At 57.6% G+C, this 20,246-nt stretch overlaps 1 long non-coding RNA gene across 2 annotated transcripts; it reads left to right on the top strand.

Moving 5' to 3' along the window:
- The first annotated feature begins 14,296 nt into the window (after positions 1-14,296).
- On the top strand, positions 14,297-18,424 carry LOC147360011 (uncharacterized). Of its 2 annotated transcripts, none has more exons than XR_015138582.1 (2): positions 14,297-14,508; positions 17,356-18,424. It is a non-coding gene; the product is annotated as an uncharacterized LOC147360011 (long non-coding RNA). The 2 variants fall into 2 exon arrangements; XR_015138583.1 differs by lacking the exon at positions 14,297-14,508 and adding an exon at positions 16,697-17,130.
- The last annotated feature ends 1,822 nt before the right edge of the window (positions 18,425-20,246 follow it).

Raw genomic sequence — 20,246 nt, 5'->3', positions numbered from 1 at the left:
CCCAGGGCTGAGAACCTTCCAGGTCTGAACAGGATAGGACCTGAGCTCATACGTCCGGCCGCCTAACAGGTCTGAGTTTCCACTGGGTTAAGCAATGCCCCACCGCACCCCCAAGAAAGGAGATCGGAGCCCTGTTAAGTGGAACAGCTGCTGAGTGCAGGGTCCATCCTCTGAAACCTGGCCACTGACCCCAAGAGGTGGGGCGGCAGGGCTGTGCCCATTTTACAGATGGGGAAGCTGAGCTTCTCAGAGGGCCAGCTGCTCACCCAAGATTCCAGAGCCCAGATCCTCCTGTTTCAGGCCCTGTCCTCTGCCTAACCCTTCAAAAGAGGGAAAAGCATGAGAAGGCTCCCCCGAGAGCCGGGGGGGGCGTGGTGGGGGCCGATGCCCCTGCAGATAGCAGGGAGGGCAGGCTCCACCCTCTTTAAAGGCCCCTGGTCTTTTGTGACCCAGGAGCAGCTCAGCCTAATGTTCAGCTGAGAAAACTGAGGCCCACCTTGCTCTGTGCAGCGAGCACCCCTCTTGCCTCCTCATCCCCCGGGCCTCCCCATCCCCCAGACACCCTCCCCTCCCCCGTTTCCTCCCCACTTGGACGCTCCTTTTCTTCCAGGTTTCAGTCCAAACCTCCCCTCCTCAGAGCGCCCTGCAACTGACCTCACTCTGAAGTCCCTTTCATTTGTCACCCTTATCATGTCTGAATCACTGGGTTGGTTTCTTCCCTAGCTTGTTAATTCTGTCTTCTCAGTGGAAGATCATCCCCCGAGAGCTGGCGTCTGTCTCATTCTGCTACATCTCCAGACCCAGCCGAGGGCCTGACAAATCCATATCTGCTGAACAAGTGTTTTTCGATGAATTTGGACCTGGCTGAATGCCTGATAGGTTTTCAGCCAAGGCTGTAGTGACATTTGATGGTCCAGGGAGGGATGACTTGGAAGAACAGGGAAAGCATACACGTCGGGGCTCTGGTCTTGCTTGCTGTGTGACCTTGGGCAAACACCCTGCCCTCTCTGAGTCTGGACGGCCACTGTCCCAGCTGGAATAAAGGATGATCAGAAACTGCCCCCTGGGTGGCTGGGAAGCCTCGTAAACTGTGAAAATTGGAACTGGGCTGCCCTCAGCAGGTGTCCACATGCTCCCCGCCCCAGCACCCCGAGCTTCCCCAGCTGGCCAGGGTCAGTGGAGAGGCAGCCCGCCAGACTGTGTGTGTGCTTGGAAGGAAGGAAAACGTGAATTGGCTGCTCTCTCAGGCCAGGGCACAGGTCCGCCTGCCCTGGGTCACAGAGCTCAGACGGGGAGCCGGCAGGATGGGGAGCAGGCACCCCGGGGCCTCCAAAACCATCCGTGGTCGTGGGCGTTGGGGGGACTTGAAGGGCCTGAGGGTGACGGAGCGGGAGCAGGTGCGGGAGCAGGTGTCCACTCTCGGCATCGCTGGGGGTGGGGGCGGGCAGTGCCCTCACGGCTGCCCAGAACCGGCCTGGCTGGTCGGACACCTGTCCTCTGATGCTTTTGTCGGGAGCCATCACAGACGTGAGCCAGGCTGGGGGTGGGGTGGGGGGATGGGGAGGAGGGAGGTGGGGCCTGAGGGTTGCATAAGAAGGGGCTGGGGGAGGGGGACCCGGCGGAGCACCCCAGCCCTGCTCCTTCAGGCTGGGATGCCCGGCAAGTCGAATCACTCCTCTGAGCCTCTGTTTCCTCATCCATAACGTGGGGCTGAAACTCCTCTGTGCGCAGCATCTGTGCCTGAAAGTCTCCCAGGCACATGTGAGGGTTGGGGGCGGGGGCCCTGAGGAATGCTCTGGGGCCTCAGCCTGCCCACCCCCTAACAGACTTTATCATTGTTTCACTGAAGAAAAGGTTCCTGGGCATCTACTGGGGACACAGGAGTGGGTGGGACCCATGAGGACCCTGTCCATGGGGAGAAGAAGGCAGAAGACCCACAGGCAAAAAGAATGAGCCAGAAAATTGCAGGAACCTCCCTGACAGTCCAGTGATTAAGGCTCTGAGTGTCCACTGCAGGGGGCATGGGTTCGATCCCTGGTCAGGGAACTGAGATTCCCTGCAAGCCACACGCTGGGGCCCAAAAGCCCTCCAGACAGTGACACAGGCAATGAAGAATTAAAGGAAGGCGGTGTTAGAGGGTGACGAGGTGGGGGCTGCTTTAGATGGGGATCGGGGAGGCCTCTCTGAGGAGGTGACCAGGGCGCAGGGGCGGCTTGGAGGAGGAGCAGCTCCAGAAGGGCTGGTGGGCTCCAGCTGGCCGGCCCCGCGGTGGGGCAAAGGGCCTGAGATGCGGCGAGAGCTCAGAGCTGCTTAGCCTTTGCAGAGGAGCTGCCGGGAGGCCCCTGTGTGAGGGGACCTGGCCTGAGGGGACCCTCCCGCCCTGTTCCCAGGGGTCGAGGCCAAGGGGCAGGGCAGGGGCCAAGCTGGAGGAAGTGGGGCCAAGACCCCCGGCGGGTAGCCTCTCGGGGGACTGCCAATATCCAGAGTGCCGGTGACAAGACCCAGTCCCAGGCGGCAGGAGGTGGGGGCCTGGGCCTCCATAAACAGCCACGGCTCGTAAAGCTGATCAAAGCTGCGGGCCTGTCCTAGCCCGGGCAACTTCCTGTAGGGCCCGGAGCCGCCCAGCTTGTGGGAAGCAGCCTCTCTGGCTTGCTCAAGGGTCTCTGTGTGGTGGAGAACAGGTCCCGAGCTGGTCCTGGCCTCATTGTCCCCACTCTCCTCATCTGTGGGGCTCAGTGGAACCTCTGGGCAGCCTGTTTCATTCTGCGTCTTTGACAAGAGCTCAGCCCCTGGAACCGAGGATCTGGGAGTCCGAGCCCCAGTCCTGCCACTGTGTGACCTCGGGCAGTGAACCCCCCGCCCCCACCCTGACAATTCAGTCCTCAGCTTTCAAATGGGGTTAATGGTAATATCTGGGCTTCCCGGGTGGCACAGTGGTAAAGAATCTGTCTGCAATGCAAGAGGCTCAAGAGACATAGGTTGGGCTCAGTCCCTGGGTTGGGAATATCCCCTGGAGAAGGGAACGGCCTCCCACTCCAAGACTCTTGCCTAGAGAATTCCACGGACAGAGGAGTCTAGCGGGCTACAGTCCACGGAGTCACAGAGTCAGACACGACTGAGCAGTCCACGGAGTCGCAGAGTCAGACACGACTGAGCAACTGAACACGCACACACGCAATGATATTAGCTGCTTCAACATCCTAGAGCCCGAAGTTTAATGATGTAATTTATAATGAGAGTTTCTTGCTCATCTAAAGATGACTGTAACGATCCTCAGGCACCCCAGCGGAGCAGCTGTATCCCAGGGAGCAGGTTGGACTGAGGTTTGTGGGGCAGAAAGTGAGGGTCTGAACCCCTCCACTGCTCCTCCTGCACGGGTCTGGGCAAGGGGAGGCCTCAGAGGCGAGGATTCCCAGCTTGTCTGGGCCACACCCCGCACCCTGAGAGAAGCAGCACTTCCCAGGCCTCGGGCAGGGCCTCCTGGGGCCTGGCCTGGCTCTGGAATCTCAGGCGTCTCACCAGCTCTCTGAGGCTCTGTTTCCTCAGCAGACAAAGAGGAATGAAAATCCCCTGGAGGATGAAAACAGACCCAGGGTTCTGCCATGTCTCCCCAGCTCCCCTCCCGGTCCGGCCAGATCCCTGCCTGCCAGGATTATCACAGTGACCTCATCCGAGGCTCCCTGCATCCCACATCATCCCCTTGCATTCCCTTTCATCCCCCTGAATCCCTCCCGCATCCCCCTACAGTCCACCCTCTGCCAGAGAACCTGGGTCAGACCACATCCTTCCTCTGCTCAGAACCCTCTGGGGCCCCCACTCAGCACAGAAAGCACCCCCACCCCACGCAACCCACAGGCCCAGCCTGGCCTCCCCCACCCTCCCCTTCATTCTCGTCCAGTCTCACCACATAAAACTACTGAAGCCTGTGCTCAGACTGCCCTTATCAGCTTCTAACACGCTGTATAAAATACCGATTTATGTGGTCTGTCTGCCCCGTGAGCATGTCAGCTCCATGAGGGCAGGGTTGTTTTTTTTTTTTTTTCTGTTTTGCTCCCAGTTATATCCCCTGTTCCTAAAAACAAACGGTTAATAAGTGTTTGTGGAATGCGTGAATGGATCCTTGCTCAGCTCTGAGAGGCAGGCGCTATTGTTATTTCGATTTTATGAAGGAGGAAAGTGAAATTGAGCAAGACAGGAAGTGGGTGAGTTGCCCAAGATCTCAGACAGCTGGAGTTGGGGTGATAATAATAATAATAACCCAGCTAAGACATAATTGAGCTGCTACTATGTGCCAGGCACTGGGATATTGGAATAGAGGCAGAAGGTGAAAGCCAGGCACATGGGAAGTGCTTTATGTGGGATGACTCTTGGAATCCTCAGTGGGACTCTCTGTAGTAGGGATGGTTAAACCCACTTTACAGATGAGGAAACCGAGGCTCAGAGGGATTAAGTAGCAGGTCTCTAACAACAATAGAGACAATAACCCGTTTACCAAGCTCTGCTCTGGGCACTGGCTTCATATCCGGGATCCTTTACCTGTACCACGCCTTCTATTATACTTTACCACAAAGAAACCCGCTTCTGAGAAATGCGGTGATTTGGCACTGGTTGTAAGTCGGAATGAGAGTTTGGGCCCATTTCCCAGGTTCTTCTGTCCCAGGACATGCCTGGCACTGGGAGATGGAGACGCCCAAATACAGAAACCCATTACACGTTCAGTGCCTCAGAGCCTCCCTGGTGCCTTAGTCTCCCTGTCTCTTTAGGGTCTGTCCCTAGTTGGGACCCCGTTTTCTTAGGAGGGGACTGGAGACGTGGTAGCAACTCTGCTGTGTGACCCAGGGCAAGTGGCTGTCCCTCTCTGAGGTGCCAGCCTAGACTGACTGCATGGAGTCACAGTTTGCTGACAAGGGGGTTCTGGGCTGGGAAGGAGTGAGGACTCATCTTCCAAGGCCGGGCAGCGGGGAGCACCTGTTTTCAGGAGGTAACAGCCACCTTCACCCCTGCGCCAGACCCATTCCCGTCCCACGCGCCCCCTGTTAGAGCTCTGCAAGCCCCCAAGGGGTGGGTGCAGCCCTGACCTCCTGGCCCATCTGCCACTATTCTGAGAGCCTTAAAAAAACCTGTTTTTTAATTTATTTATTATTTTTGGCCACCCTGGGTCTTCACTGATGCGTGGGCTTTCCGTATGGTGAGCGGGGGCTCCAGTTGCAGTGCTTGGGCTTCTCATTTCAGTGGCTTCTCTGTTTGCGGCCCTTGGGTTCTAGGGTGCAGGGACTCAGTAGCTGTGGTTCACAGGCATAGGCATGTGGAATCTTCACAGAGCAGGGATCAAACCTGTGTCCCCTGCATCGGCAGGTGGATTCTTAACCACTGGACCACCAGAGAAGTCCCTGGCTGTCTTTTCTCAGTGGGAAAGAGAAGTGATTAATCAGGGCACACGCTCCAGCCACCCCTCTACCCACGCCAGTCAGCATCCCTATCTTTCCTGAATGTGCGTCCTTCTACCTTCTCCCGTGGCATGAAATCAGTGGCTGCCCCCCTCCACCCCCATGATCCGTTCTCCTGACATTCAGTCCCTGTGATTCAGGGCTCTGCCTCTTGTGCAAATTGAGTACCAGTTGGGAAGTGAGGTGCAGAGAGGTACCCTGCTGTGGTTCCTGAGCCCAAGGAAGCTAGAGCATCTTTCGCAGAGGGCTGCAGGGATCTTTCCGAAGGCCTCCCCGTCATGCCCTCGCCTGGGGTGACGATGGCTCAGTGGGTGGGGCACACTCTGGGTGCCCGGTCCCCTGTCTTACAGGAGGAGGAGCTCGCTTCGGGCCACAGCCACCTGCCTGGGGTCACATGGCCCGGAGGTGGCAGAGCTCTGTGACTGCAGAGCGGGAGCCTGAGGCCCCAAGAGGGGAAGGACCTTGCCCAAGGTCACCCAGGCCCTGTTAGGGTCTAGATTCCCCACTGAGGCTGAGCCAGAGCTGCTGGAGGCGCTGGAATCCCAGGCTAAGCTTTCCCACGGCCCTGGGATGGGGGTGGGGGGACTGCCTGGCATTTCCTGTTTGGGCAGGACCTGAGTAGGGAGACTTCCCGTGGCCCTCCCTGCTCTCAGGAAATAATCCGGACCAGGGGCCTGGCCCCTGTCTTCCCCAGGATGCAGTGAGGGGCAAAGGCTGGGAGGGGGCTCCTGCGTTCCAGGCCTTCTCTCCCTCACTGTCTGTGTGTCCCATTCCTGTCTGCCCCCCACCCCCACCCCATCACTCCACCCCCGAGTCTCTGCATCCTTGGGAGTCCCCATCCTTATTATCCAATGAACAGATTCAGCAAAAGTCCCAGGCCCTCAGGAGTCCCAAGGCCATGACCCCAGAGGATCACTTCCCCCTTTCTGAGCCTCAGTTTCCTCCTCTGTTAAATGGAGTCATTGTGGGGATGGAATCAGAAATGCTACCTCAGCACTTTGGGAACTCTGCTGCCCGGAGGGAGGGCGTCATCAAGGTCCTGACACTGACCTGGCACCCGGTTTCCCAGACGGAGAGCTGAGGTCGAGGAGGTCAGGAGACCCATGTGAGGACACAGCCAGCCGAGGCTGCTCCAGTGCCCTTTCCCGAGAGGGCCACAGTGTCAGATGCTCTGAGTCCAAGCCTTGGGCCTGCCATTGCCTGCCCCTGTGGTTTCGGGCAGGCCACCCAGCCCCACTGAGGCTCAGTTTTCTCTTCAGCAAAATGGGAGGAACAAACCTGGTGGTGGGACTTAATGGGCTAATGAAGCGTGGAAGCCACCAATGGTGCAGCCTGGCACCCACAGCGTCTCCTTCTGGAGAGGGGGCTGTGCCAGGGCATCTTAGCCCCATCTGGGGGGCAGGGAGGGTTCCTAGATGGGAAGAGTCGAGAATGCAGCTGGGCTTGCCGGGGCAGTGAGGACTCTGTGAGAGAAGGACCCGGGTCCGCTGCGTCTGGGCCCTGCTTGCTGCTGCCGCTGCTCTCTGTTCCCGACCTGGCGGGGCCTCTGCTGCTTCGCTCCCCATGCTCACGGTGCTGCTCTCCGGCCACAGGGGCCCCCTTCTGCTCCTCCCTCCTCCAGCTCACTGCAGCCTCAGTGTTTTGCACCTTCACGTCTCTCCCTGGATCACCTTTTCCCGGTGTTTTTCCACCAGCAGACGTTTTATTTTTAGGTTCTATCATTAGAATCTAAAACCGGACCTTGAATATTTTAGGCATTTAATAAATATTAGGTCCACGAATAAGTGACTGGATTTTGATTTTTGATCTCATACAAGAGTCTTTGTGTTTTAATAGACCCGTTCAACCCGTTTACATTTATTGTTTACGGGGCTGTGTTTGTGTCATCCTGAACTTTGTTTTCTGTTGACTGAATGATTGCATGAATGAGTGAATGAATGAAGCAGAGAAAATTCTAAGTTGCTGGGGTGGGCTGAAATTGGGGCTTCTTCAATTTACCCTGGGTCATCCAGGGTAGAATGGACGTGGAACTGACCCCAGGTGACTCACTCTTGTAATCATTTATTCCACTGCCCGCGGCCCCCAGACAAGGGCTTATCTTCCGTCTCTCCCAGGCTTCCCTCCTCTCTTCCCTCCACCTCCCCCCAGGACATCCCAGGGTTTCGGTTCTGGGTTCTGGAGCCAGATCTGTGTGCCCATCTCAGGTCCCCCATTCACAGGGGGCATGGCCTTGGCTTACCTGCCTGAGTCTTCCTTTCCCCACCTGTAAAATAGGGGTCCCGGTATCAGCTTTCCCCGGCGACGGTTGTTGGAAGGATTAAATGAAAGAACTTGGGTCAAAGGGCTCAGCACAGCACCTGGCTTACTGTAAGCGCTCAGCACGCCTGAGGTTTTATTATTTTGTTACTGTACCTCAGTTTCCTTCCATTGTGAATGAGGCGGCCTGTCATTTCCTTCTAAGCACTCAGGGTCCTGCCTCCACGTCCAGAGCTGGAGGGCTGTTGTGTCTGCCCTCTTGTCTCTGTCTCCCTCAGCCCGAAGGTCATCTTCCAGGACTTGAGGGGGTCCCCAGAGGCCTGACCCACCCCCAGGAGACAATGCAAGTTATAAAGAGCGGTTCATTCCTTCCCTGTGGCCACACCAGCGTCATCCCATCACACAGATGAGGAAACCGAGACTCACTGGCTCATTTAATCACCAGAAGTGCCCTGAGCACCCCCTGTGCTCACAGCCGAGTGGGAAATACAGGGAGAATACAACTCACGGTGACCTAGAGCCTCGGTGACCTAATTGGGAAGGAAATCCAGGGAAGAGGGGGTACACGTCCACGTGTGGCTGGCTCGCCTCGCTGTACAGCAGAGACTAACACAACATTGTTAAGCAACTATACTGCAAAAAAAGAAAAGAAAGCTTTAGATCAAGTGCCTCGCCCAGCCCTCTAAAAGGCTCCCGGAGAGTGATCCGACACCCCTGTCTGTTGTCAGGGGGACTGTTCCCTTTCCGCAAAAGGAGAAAGCCAGGCCAGAGAGGGCCATCTCGTGCGGAGCCACCAGCTTCCCAGGGTGGGGCAGGCTTCCTGCCTTTGCCGGGCTGCTGCCCCTGCTGGGAAGGGAATAGTCTTCCTCGCGGTCGCGGGGATCCGGCTCCGTGTTCAGGGCGTCACTTCCTCAGGGACCCTTCCGGGCTGGGAGGGCAGGTCCGCAGCCCAGGGCTTCCTCTTGTTTAACGTGTGTGCGTGCCTCTCACTCCCACGGCTCTCCCGGCGGAGCGCGTAGTGGGCGTGCTTCCCCGGGGGGCTCTCCCAGCCCTGGGGGTCCAGCCACCTGCAGCAGATGCGTGGCCGCTCCCCCAGCTGCCGTGTTTGCAGGATGACCGCGTGGATGACCGGCATCCTCTCTAGAACGTCAGCTCTGCGAGGACGGGCATCTTTGGCTGTTCCCTTCACCAGTGGGTCCCGGTTGCCCGGCACATACTAGGTGCTCGACAACTATCTGTGGAGAGAAGGCAGGAAGGAAGGAGAGAAGGGAGGGAGGGAGGGAGGAGGGAGGGGTTGCAGTCCGTGTGTCCAGCTTTTCATCTGTTCGTTCAGCAAGTACTTATGGAGCGCCAGCTGTATGCGGTGCCGACAGCACAGGTTCCTGCCCTCAGGGTGAAGACTCTCTGGTCACTGAGCAACTGTGACGTCAACTGGTAAAGGGGAGGAAAGATGGAGCCAGACGGGCTGCCGGGAGGAGGGGTCAGCCGACAAGGCAGGGGCAGGCCCGGGGCTCCCCGCCCCGCTCTCCCCCTGATGCCAGATGCTGGGCTGTCGTAACTGCGGGCAGCCCAGGTTGCCAAACGCCACCACAGCTGCGTCACTGAGAGCCTGGGGGGGCCCAGAGGCTGGGGGGGGGGGCAGCCCCCTTACCCAGGCTTGTTTCAGCCCCCAGGTCAGCCAGAGCTGGGTCAAAGGTCAGCCCCGTATCCACGCTTAGTCACTCTCTGCAGTGGAGCTGCGTGGCTACGTGCTGCTGTGGTTTGTTTTCAGCTTGCACCAGGAGTTCAGAAATGAGGCGTGAGCATCCGTATCCCCACCTCCAAGAGAGAAACGAAACACGCCGAGGCCCGGGGAGACCTCAGGGCCTCCCCCACACCCTCCCTCCAAAGGGGCCTTCATCCTGAGCTGGGCCTTCAGGACCCTGTGTGTGATGTCACAGTGTTACCTTGCTGACCTCTGTGTGTCCCTGGGCAGGTCACTTAATCTCTCTGTAAGGTGGGGGTGATAAGAGTCCCTGCCCTGGAGGCCTGGTGGGAATAGATGAGCTGTCTGTCTGTGTCAGGCTCCCACGAGGGCCTGGTACACAGTAGGTGCCACGTAAGCGCCGGCTGTGGCCCTTACTGTCCTGAGCCTCCAGAAGAGGGGACAGAGCGCCATCGCTGGTGTGAGGGTCGCTCGAGGTGGGGCCAGTGGCCACGTCAGCAGCTGACTGTGGCGTGGTGGCGCTCAGGTGTTCCGGTTCATTCCATTCCCCTTCCTGCTGGGTTCGCCTTTCCCACCAGCTCTGAGAACCCAGAGTCACCCTGCCCCAGCCCCAGGCCTGGAGACTGAAGGATGGGTCTGTGGAGCAAATGAAGGGGGCTCAGTTTCCTCATCTGTGCAGTGGGTCTTGCAGGCCCAAAGAATGAGCAAGTGCCTGAGGACAGTGGGCGCTTTGGGAACCCGTCTGTATCTCCTCCCCTCCCAGCTGTCCTCCTTTCCCCTCCCCTGGGGGACGGCCCGGACCCCGCCCACCTCAGAACAGGCGTTCTGCCCACAGACCCGGGCTCCCCACCGACTCATCTGTTCATTCATACCTTCACCCCGTCAGTAATTTGTTTTTTTAACTTTTTGGCCGCACTCCACAGGATGCGGGATCTTAACTCCCCGACCAGAAGCTCCCCTGCATTGGAAACACCAAGTCTCAACTACTAGACCACCAGGGAAGTCCCTCAACAACTTTTTTGAGCACCTACTAAGCTCCAGTCTGCAGGGATACGGAAATGAAGAAAACAGGCAAAAATCTCTGTAGATACTCTGTTAGTAGAGACAGCCATCAGAGATAGTGTGAGTCAAGCTAAGATTCTCAGGGGCCCAGGTTGTTGGGGGTGCGTTGTCAGGGGAGGCCCTGCCTGCCTCAGTCTAGGCACTTGGGGAAGGCTGTGCTTTCAGACCAGAGGATGTAGCCAGGTGAAGAGTGGGGGCGGGAGGGGGGAATGTCCCAGGGGCCAGGACTGGCCCCTGCAGGAGGTGCGGGAGTGGGCATGGCAATTCGGGGACCCACCTCTAGCTTGGCCTGGATGGGGGGAGGGAGGGGGAGGGCAGGGGGGAGCTGGAAAAGGCCTGACCTGACTTACGTTTTACCGTCGCTCCGGCCACAGCGTGGAGCCGGGACTGGGGGAGCATAGTGGCCGGAGGCGGGCAGATGGGAGGGGAGCCTGGAGTCCTGTCTGCCTGTCAGAGAACAGGAGGGAGGTCAAGTAACCCCGGAAATAGGCCCAGGATGTGGCAGCTGAGGATTCCTCCCTTCTTCTGGGGACCTGGATCAGGCATCAGCATCACCTCCAGCATCACCTCCAGCATCACCTCCAGCGTCACCACCAAGACAACACTTGGGCAGTGGCCCTTGGCCGTTGCACGGCTCACTCCTGTGTCTGGCCAGGCACTTCCGAGATGGGACCTCCCCGCAGTTCCACGTGGCGTGACGTCCCACGAGGCTGTTCACAGCACATTTAGCACCAGCCCAAGATGGAGATCAGAGAAGGCAATGGCACCCCACTCCAGTACTCTTGCCTGGAAAATCCCATGGATGGAGGAACCTGGTGGGCTGCAGTCCATGGGGTCGCTGAGGGTCGGACATGACTGAGCGACTTCACTTTCACTTTTCACTTTCATGCATTGGAGAAGGAAATGGCAACCCACTCCAGTGTTCTTGCCTGGAGAATCCCAGGGATGGGGGAGCCTGGTGGGCTGCCATCTATGGGGTCGCACAGAGTCGGACACGACTGAAGCGACTTAGCAGCAGCAGCACCAAGATGGAGATAGCCCAGTGGTACATCACCGGTCACCCGTCAAAACCACCAGATCCATCCAGAAAGCAGAGGGAGGGGCCGGATGGTGAAGGATTTTGGAGCACAGGCCTGGGAGGGAGCCCGCCTGCCGGGGTCTGAGTCCCACCTCTGCCAGGCACAGCTGTGTCGCACTGGGCAGGCGCCTTGACACGCCATGCCTCAGTTTCCCCATCTACAAAACGGGGATTAGAGCCTCCTGATAGGATCACTTCATCTTTCTGACGCATTCATTAATCCATGTAAAGCATCTGGAACCATGCCCAGCACACAGTAAATCCTCTGGAAACCTTTGCTACCATTATTACTATTGTGAACATTATGGTTATTATTCCTCGGCAAAGTGAAAGTCACTCAGTCATGTCCAACTCTTTGCGACACCATGGACTGTAGCCCGCCAGGCTCCTCTGTCCATGGAATTCTCCAGACAATAATACTGGAGTGGGTTGCCATGCCCTCCTCCAGGGGATCTTCCTGACCCAGGGATTGAACCTGGGTCTCCCGCATTGCAGACAGATTTTTTGCCGTCTAGTGGTAGAAATATGGATTAATCCAAGGGAGAAGAGGCAGGCCCAAATGTAAAGTGGGCTGCCAGTTGTAGAAAAAGGCAAGAAGAACAACTAGATTGTGTGCGTAGACGCTCGCAGCCTCTCAGGAGACCCGAGACTCTGCAAACACTGGGTTTGTGCAGGGGGTGCGGGCTCGCGGGCAGCGGAAAGCCACCCCGACTTTTCACTCCGTGCTTTGCACCCTCTGTGCTGAGTTCCGGGTGTGTTTTCCTCTGTGCGCTTGCATGTATATTCAAAACCAAACATGCCAGAAAGCAATTCCTTGAGAGGCTCCCTCCACGAAGGCCCCGGCGCCCCCACCACCCCACCCACCCCCACGTCCTGGTCTGTGTGTGGCCCAGTGTCGCCTGGTTTTCAGAGCTCTAGGCCTTGGAGCAGGTCCGAACTGGAGTGCCCTGCAAGAAACGGGGCTCCTCAGAGACCCCCAGAGCGGCCTTGGCTCTGGGTGGTGCAGGGTGTGGGGGCTGGAGGGGGTGGTCCCAACCCGCTGATGAGAACTCCAAACGCTCCCAGCCCCGGGGCCGCTAATCGCTTCCAGATTGGCCAGGTCAGGGCCAGGGCCCCCGCCGCCCGGCTCCATAAACAGCCCGTCGCTCCAGATGGCGGCTGGCTCCAGCCTGGCGAGCAGGTTCACGGGGGACTGGGGGGCCGCAGCAGGTGGAGGACCCCCGCCCGCCTCGTCTCGGGGCAGGGAGGCCCCGCCCGCCCGCCCCGCTGCCGCCTTCCCGGCTGCCTAGAGGCAGCACGCAGGGCCAGGAGTGGGAGTTCAACCCATTCCTCAGAGGAGAGAAACCGAGGCCCTGAAGGGGCCAGGGACGGTCCCAGCTTGGTGGTGGACAGAGACGTGAGGATCTGGGGCTGGGCCTCCTGGGTCTGCTCGGCTCTGTGAGTCCGATGCACAGTGGGGCTGCAGTAAAGACCCAAGTGAGGAAATGGGAAGAAGAGAGGGAAGGAGGGAGGCACTCTGGCCCCCTGGGTTCAAATTCTGACTCTGACTTTTAGTCCCCGAGGGAACCAATTATTTCTGCCTTCCGAGCCTCAGTTTTTTCATCTGTGAAATGGGGATGGCCAGAGCGCTGACCTTGGCAATTGCTTGAACAGGGACCTGGCTCTTGGGGACCGCAGGGCAGTATGGGCTATGTACGTTGCAGGCACTCTGTTCTGTCTCTCTCTCTCCCTGAGCCTCCTTCAAGTCCTGCTTCCCCCCCCCACCGCCCCACACCCCCACCAGAGAGCATGGTGGCCTCCTCCAGGAAGCCTCCCTCTTCTTCGACTCAGACCTCTCCCTGTCTGCAATGCGGGAGACCCAGGTTCAAGGTCAGGTACTGAGCCCTTCCTGTGGCCCTCCCCAGCTCCATGGCATGCCTGGTACCTGTGCTGTTTGCCCCTCTGGCAGGTGAGGACATCGAGGGTCAGGAGGTACCTGTGCTGTTGCCCCAGCCCTTGCCCCTGCAGGTGGAGAAACGGGGGCACAGCGAGGGGCTCACTGCCAGGAAACAGCAGAACCGGGTGTTCTGGAGGCTTCGCCGGGCTCAAAGTCAGGAAGCCTGGCCGCTTCCTGCCACCTGTTGGCACAGGAGCTGAGGACCCAGGCCTGCTGGCCCCAGGTGGGTCCTGGGTCATGCTCCCCAAAGAAAGGGGTGTGTGTGGAGCCCTGGCCTGACGGTCTGCCCCACCGCCGCCTGGAGCCCAGGCTGGCCCCGATGTCCCTTGGGTGGCTGGGCAGAAGCCTTGCCCGCTGCCCAGGGACACAGCTCCTAGAGGGCCAAGCCCCCCAGTTTTCCCCATCTTAATCCTGGTATCCATCAGAAAACACCCCGAGTATAGCTTTGTTGAAAGAGGAGGCATAAGATCCATCATATATAAGCCAGGCCAGGCACAATTCTCCACAGTTAACTTAGGGTAACTTCTTTTCTCATTTAATTTTTTGCCTGTGCCACACAGGATGTGGGATCTTAGTTCCCCACCCAGGGGGAACTGCAATGGAAGCCTAGAATCCTGACCCCTGGGCCTCCGGGAATCGCCCAGGGTAACTTCTTTAACAATCTGGGGGAGGCACCCTTATAATTTCCATTTTACCGAGGAGGCTCAGAGAGGTGGAGTACCTTGCCCAAGTGCACACAGCTAGAGCTGGGCTTTGCACCCAGGTCTTTTAGGGCCAACACACACGCTCTCTACCACCGTTCCCCCTCCCAGGGCAGCAGTGAGCCCAAAATGAGCTCGGTGGACACCAGGCACATAGTAGGTGCTTTCCCCCGGCCCCGCCCCCCTCTCCATCATCACCTGATGCCTGGATTCACATTTTGGCCCGGCCTGGAGGTCAGCGGCCCGTTCTGCCTCGTGCTGGAGGAATGTTCGCGGTGGCCGCGGCCGGGGTCCGAGAAGAAAGGCGGCCTTGTGGGCGAAAGGTGAGCTGCTGGGTGGGCGCGGGGCTGTTTACCCAGAGCTGGGCGTGTGGCTCGGGGTGGCGCCGCTGTCAGCCGCGCCGGCTGCCCCGGGCCTGTGCTGGCCTCCAGATGTGAGCTGGCTCCAGCCGGCCGGGGCCCCCCCACCCCGTGCACAGAGGGGCTTTATCAAAAGCGGCTGTGAGGAGGCCCGGGAGGCCGCCTGGCTCCAGCCTGCTGGCTCCACGCCCCGGGCCTGCAGAAGCCCGGCGAGTGGGCTGGGGCTGCGGTGCCCAGGGCTGCCTCTGCCCTCCCGCCAGCTCCTCTGCTCTGCTCAGGGCCTCCGGGGGCCCAGATGGAGGGTTATAGCCCCCTTGTTCCAGGAAACTGAAGCTCCGGGAGCAGTCTGGAGGGGTGGCAATGCAAGAAGACTTCTTTTAATTTTCTGCATCCCTGGGGCGAGAGGTAACCGACAGAAAACAAAGCACAAAACTCAGTTCAAGTCAAGCGGGGCTAAGGGAGTAGCTCAGTGAGGACACTCGTGGGAAGGATAAATTGCAGGTTCAGGATGGCGGTTCCTGTGAGCCAGGAAGAACATTCTCTCACTGGGTCCCAGTTCTCTCCATATTTTCTTTCTTGGGTTGGGTGGTAGGGATGCTATTCTTTATATTTTCTTTGTTCGCCTGAACTATTTTGTATTCATAAAAAATAATAACTGAAGGGAAAAAGGAAAAGAAAAAGCCAAGTCTTCTTCCTGCTTCTGACCCTCAGCCTGCCCCTGTTAAGAGTGTCTTCTGGTACTTTCCAGGGATTGTCTGAGAATCCACAAACAAATCCACATTTCTCTTCTTTCCTATTTAGCTTTTGTTTTACAGATAGTATCAAGGGCTTCCCAGGTGGCTCAGTGGTAAAGAATCTGCCTGCTGTTGCGGGAGATGCAAGAGATCTCTGGGTCAGGGAGATCCCCTGGAGGACGACATGGCAACCCATTCCAGCATTCTTGTCTGGAAAATTCCACAGACGGAGGAGCCTGGTGGGCTACAGTCCACGGGGTTGCAGAGAGTCAGACACGACTGAGCACACAGTCACGACGTACATTGCAGCACTGAGCTGTTTTCATGTAACGATGACATTCCAGGAACCTCCGTGTGGCCATGGGAGGTTCTTTTTTACAGCTGTGTAGTGTTCCCCCCAGGGAAGGCACTTTGGCTGTTTCTCCAGGCTCCCCGTGATGAACTCGCAGGTTGTTGCCTGTTATCACTACCACAGACCACACTGAGGTAGACCCCAACGCCATACACGTCTTCCGGGACTTAGGCAAGTGTTTTCGTGTTTTTCAGGCAAGTATTTTCTAGGTGATGAGCTCTTAGAAGAATCCTAGAGGAGTCCTATTTTCTCTTCTGAGAGTCATGCTCATCTGCCCTCCCTGAAGACTGTTTCCTTGAGTCTGCCCACCAGCAATGGTGCTGACTAGGAACCCGAGACCCAGAGCCAGTCAGCTCTTCTGTGGGGGGATCAGGGAATGGCTTCACAAGGAGTCTCTGGTGAAAAACCAAGCCAAAACCTCCCTTTCTGGATTTTGTTTCTCTTTGACTACAAAAGAAAAACACATTCTTTTCAGAAACCTTAGAAAATAAAGAAAATTTAGGGGGAAATAAATTAGAAAAATAAAGCCTGCCTCCACTCAATCCCCACCCCCTTCCCCACGCAGCCAGCCACTGGAGGGCTGGATACAGACCAGGGTTTGGGCCCTGGTTGAGCTGGCTTCCTCTCTATCCCCACGCCTGACTTGCTGTGTGACCTCAGGCAAGTCACTCAGCCTCTCTGGGCCTTGTGTCTTCATCTGTAACTGGGGCTCCCAAGGGTGCCAGTCTTGAGAATCAAATGAGATCACGAGGGTAAACACAAAAGGCTTCATAAGCGGAGGTTGTGGCAAGTTTCCAGGACTTTTGGGGATCTTAGTTCTCTGACCAGGGATCGAACCCATGTTCCCCGCAGTGGAAGGGAGGGTCCTAACCGCTGGACCACCAGGGAAGTCCCCATTCCTTCGGGCCCACAGCCCGATGACACCCAGGACCCATGTGTCCAGACCCAGCTCCATGCCCCCCCACACAGATCCCACAGCTCCGTGCTCCCTGCTCCTGCTTCCAACTAGACCCGGAACCCACGGCTGCTCCCTGACACCCACACCCACCAGCAGACCCCTCCTCACGGGTGTCCTCACTCCCTGCCTCGCTCCCTGACCATCTCCGCTCACAGGCCGACAGCGGCGATCTGCCCAGCATCCACCCCTGCCCCGAGGTACACGCGGTCACGTCTGGGGACATTTTGGTTGTCACAGCTGGCGTGGGTGGCGGCCAGGGGTGCGGCCAAACTGCCTTCCCACTCCCGGGATGGCCCCGTGGCACAGAACAGTCCGACCCCAGCCTTTAATAGCTGAGGATGAAGACCTCGTGTGAGCTCCAAGTCATGTCTGTTCTCCGTGCTCACCTTCCACGGCTCGCTCCCAGCTCAAACGGAGAACAGCCAAAGTCCTTACTGAGGCGGGCGAGAGGCCCCGAGGGGCCCCGTGGCCACCCCGCCCTCCTGCCTTCCAGCCCTCCGCTGCAGCCGCAACCAGCTCCTCCCTCTTCCTCGGACCCTAAGGTGACCTCACACCACAGGCCTTCCCTTTGCTTTTCCCAGACTTTTAACAATCCCTCCTCCCCTCCCGACTCTCTGTCAAATGTCACCTCCTCCTGGAGGCCGCCCATCCTGATCTGCCTATTCAATATCTGCCACCCCCTGAACCTTCCTGCCTTCTTTTCCCTTGGCACTGGGTCCTGATACTTTACTGATTTGTCTGTGTCTGTTGCTCTGCCTAAAACGCAGGCTCCACAAGGGACAGACGGGCCTGGCTTCCTTACCACTGAGCCTGCGACACAGCCCCCACCAGCGCACAGCAGCTGTTCAATACAGGCTACTGGATTGACCAGTGGGCTCAGCCTCACATCAAGAAGGCTCAGGACTGAAGAACTGATGCTTTTGAACTGTGGTGTTGGAGAAGACTCTTGAGAGCCCCTTGGACTGCATGGAGATCCAACCAGTCCATCCTAAAGGAAATCAACCCTGAATCTTTATTGGAAGGATGGATGCTAAAGCTGAAACTCCAATACTTTGGCCACCTGACGTGAAAAGCTGACTCATTGGAGAAGACCCTGATGCTGGTAAAGATTGAAGACAGGAGGAGAAGGGGACGGCAGAGGACGAGACGGTTGGATGGCATCACTGACTCAATGGACATGAGTTTGAGTAAGCTCCAGGAGATGGTGAAGGACAGGGAAGCCTGGCGTGTTGCAGTTCATGGAGTCACAGAGTCAGATACGACTTAGTAACTGAACAACGACAGCTCAACCTCCCAAGTTTGTGGTGTCTGGGCGGCGGCTGTGGACAGAAGACCTGGAAGCTGACAGTTTGCCCCTGGAGTGGAGACCCAGAAGGAAATCCCTGAAGCCATGGGCTGGAATCTCCCATATCCCAGCATCCCTGGTTGCTGGTCCCCTCACCAGGGACAGCAGCAGATGGAGGGGACCCCAAAGGCAACTCCCCAACCACTGCCAGCATCTATGGGGCACCAACTGTATGCTCCACTCTAGACTAGGCAATGTAGAGATTGTACTGCAGTGAATTCACAGCCACAGGCTGTCACTTAACCGTCTCACTGTCCCCAGGGTAGGCAGGGTGACACTGGTCATCCATGTGTTCAAACATTATGAAGCACGTACTGTTACCACTGACTGTGCAACTGCACCTACCTGCCAAGAAAGATAACTCCCAGAGAGTGGATGGGGAGAAAGTCAGTGCGTTTTTCTATCAAGGCTTTCAATGATCATTGCTTGTTTACAGAAAGCATTCTTTTTGTAAATAAATAGACTTGGGGAATTCCCAAGTTCAAAAAATACAACCCCATCATCTTTGGATGGCGGGAGGAAGGGTAGGGGGCCTCGGGAGCCCCAAGGGGGCGCCTCTGGGATCAAGGAGGCTCCCAGGAGAGGGTGAGTCCTAAGCTCAGGCCCCAGGTCTTGTGGGCGGGGACTCAGAACGGGGAGGAGGGTCACTGCCCAGGCCTACCCCAAGGCTGCTCCTCTGGTTGTGGGTGTCCCGAGTCCAAGTTCGCTGGTGGAGTTTATTAGAGCATCTCTTCTGTAATTCGCTGTTTCTGTCTCTCCCCAGCCCAGCCCTGCCTTGTCTGGTCTGCTACTCTGTCCCCAGGGCCTGGGGCACACAGTAGGCATTTGCAGTGGGGTGAATGGTGTCCCTTCCCCACTTCTCATCCACCGGAAGCTCAGAATGTGGCCTTATTTGGAAATGGGATGTTTGCAGATGGCATTAGTCAGGGATCGTAAGATGAGATCACACTGCACTGGAGGGAGCCCTAAAGTCAACAGCTGGTGTCCTTATGAGTAAAGGACACAGACACACAGAGGCCACATGAAGAGGGAGGCCGAGACTGCAGGGCACTGTCCACAGGCCAGACCACACCGGCAGCCCCCAGGGGCTAGAGTGGCCGGGAGGATTCTTTCCTGGAGCCTTCAGAGGGGACAAGGCCCTGCTGACACCTTGATTTCAGAATTCTCCAGAACTGTAGGAGGATGAATTTCTCTCTTTTTGTTTTTTAAATATGTGTTTGTTTATGGCTGTGCTGGGTCTTCCTGCTGCACGCGGGCTTTCCCGAGTTGCAGGGAGCTGGGGCTACTCTTTGCTGCAGAGTGCAGGTCAGCAGTTGTGGCATTCGGGCTGAGTGGGTCCGGGCACGTGGAATCTTCCTAGATCGGGGATTGAACCTGTGTCCTCTGCATTGGCAGGTGGATTCTTATCCACGGCACCACTGGGGAAGTCCGAGAGTAAATTCTTGTTTCAAGCCCCCAGGTTTGTAGCAGTCTGTTATGGCAGCCACAGAAAATACACACAGATTCCTCAATGCATACAGGTTCCTCTCATGGATGATCACGTGGACAGAGGAAGGAGCCAGGAGCCGCTCAGCTTCAGCAGGTGGTCCGGGGCAGTCACGTATGGCCCCATGACTCTGTGACTGGGTTTGCAGTCTGGGGTGCCTGCTTGGATTCTGGGGGTAGGGGCTGCTGGCAGTGGGTCTAGCCAGTGTGGGGGTGGCTGTGAGGAGCTGTTGAAGTTGGTTGGCTGAGCTGACAAGGAAATCAGGTTCTGCAGGCGTCACCCACTCCCAGCCCCCGAAACTCAGGTCCACTCCCCACTTGGACGCCTGGGGCTGAAGTTCTGGGGACCTCACCCCCCCAGCGACACGGATGCCTTTCAGACCCGCTGCAGCCAGCATGCCTCCCCATATCCTGGACACTCCATGGTGTGTCCACCCAAGAGACTCGCGGCACCTTCCGTTAGAGCCCAGAGCCCAGGACGCAGGGAGGGACGTTCTCCACCTGTCTGCCCTTAGTCCCTCTCACTGTGGCCTCTGGAGGTCTGGAGATAGCGGGATGCAAGGGAAAAGCCTAGAACCTGACTCTCTGTTGAGTGATGGGATGGGTGAGTGCTTGTCCCGCCCCGAGCCTCAGTTTCCCCATCTGTAACCGGGGGAACGCTGTCGGCCTCTTGGAAACCGCCATGGGCAGTAGATGAGATGAAGTTCGTCTGGGCGGCCAGGCCACCTGCCCCTAGGTGCCTGCTAAGAGGAGGGGGCCTGTGGTCCAACTCTCCCAGGGCGTGGCTGTCCCTCTGATCCTTTCAGAGTCCAGCCCCGGGCCCATGGT

The sequence above is a fragment of the Bos grunniens genome, chromosome 13, assembly GCF_055505025.1.
Source record: "Bos grunniens cultivar Pamir isolate PY7600 chromosome 13, Bosgru_T2T1.0, whole genome shotgun sequence".
NCBI lineage: Eukaryota > Metazoa > Chordata > Mammalia > Artiodactyla > Bovidae > Bos > Bos grunniens.
Note: the sequence above shows the minus strand (reverse complement) of the source record. Positions and strands in the feature narration are given on the sequence as shown.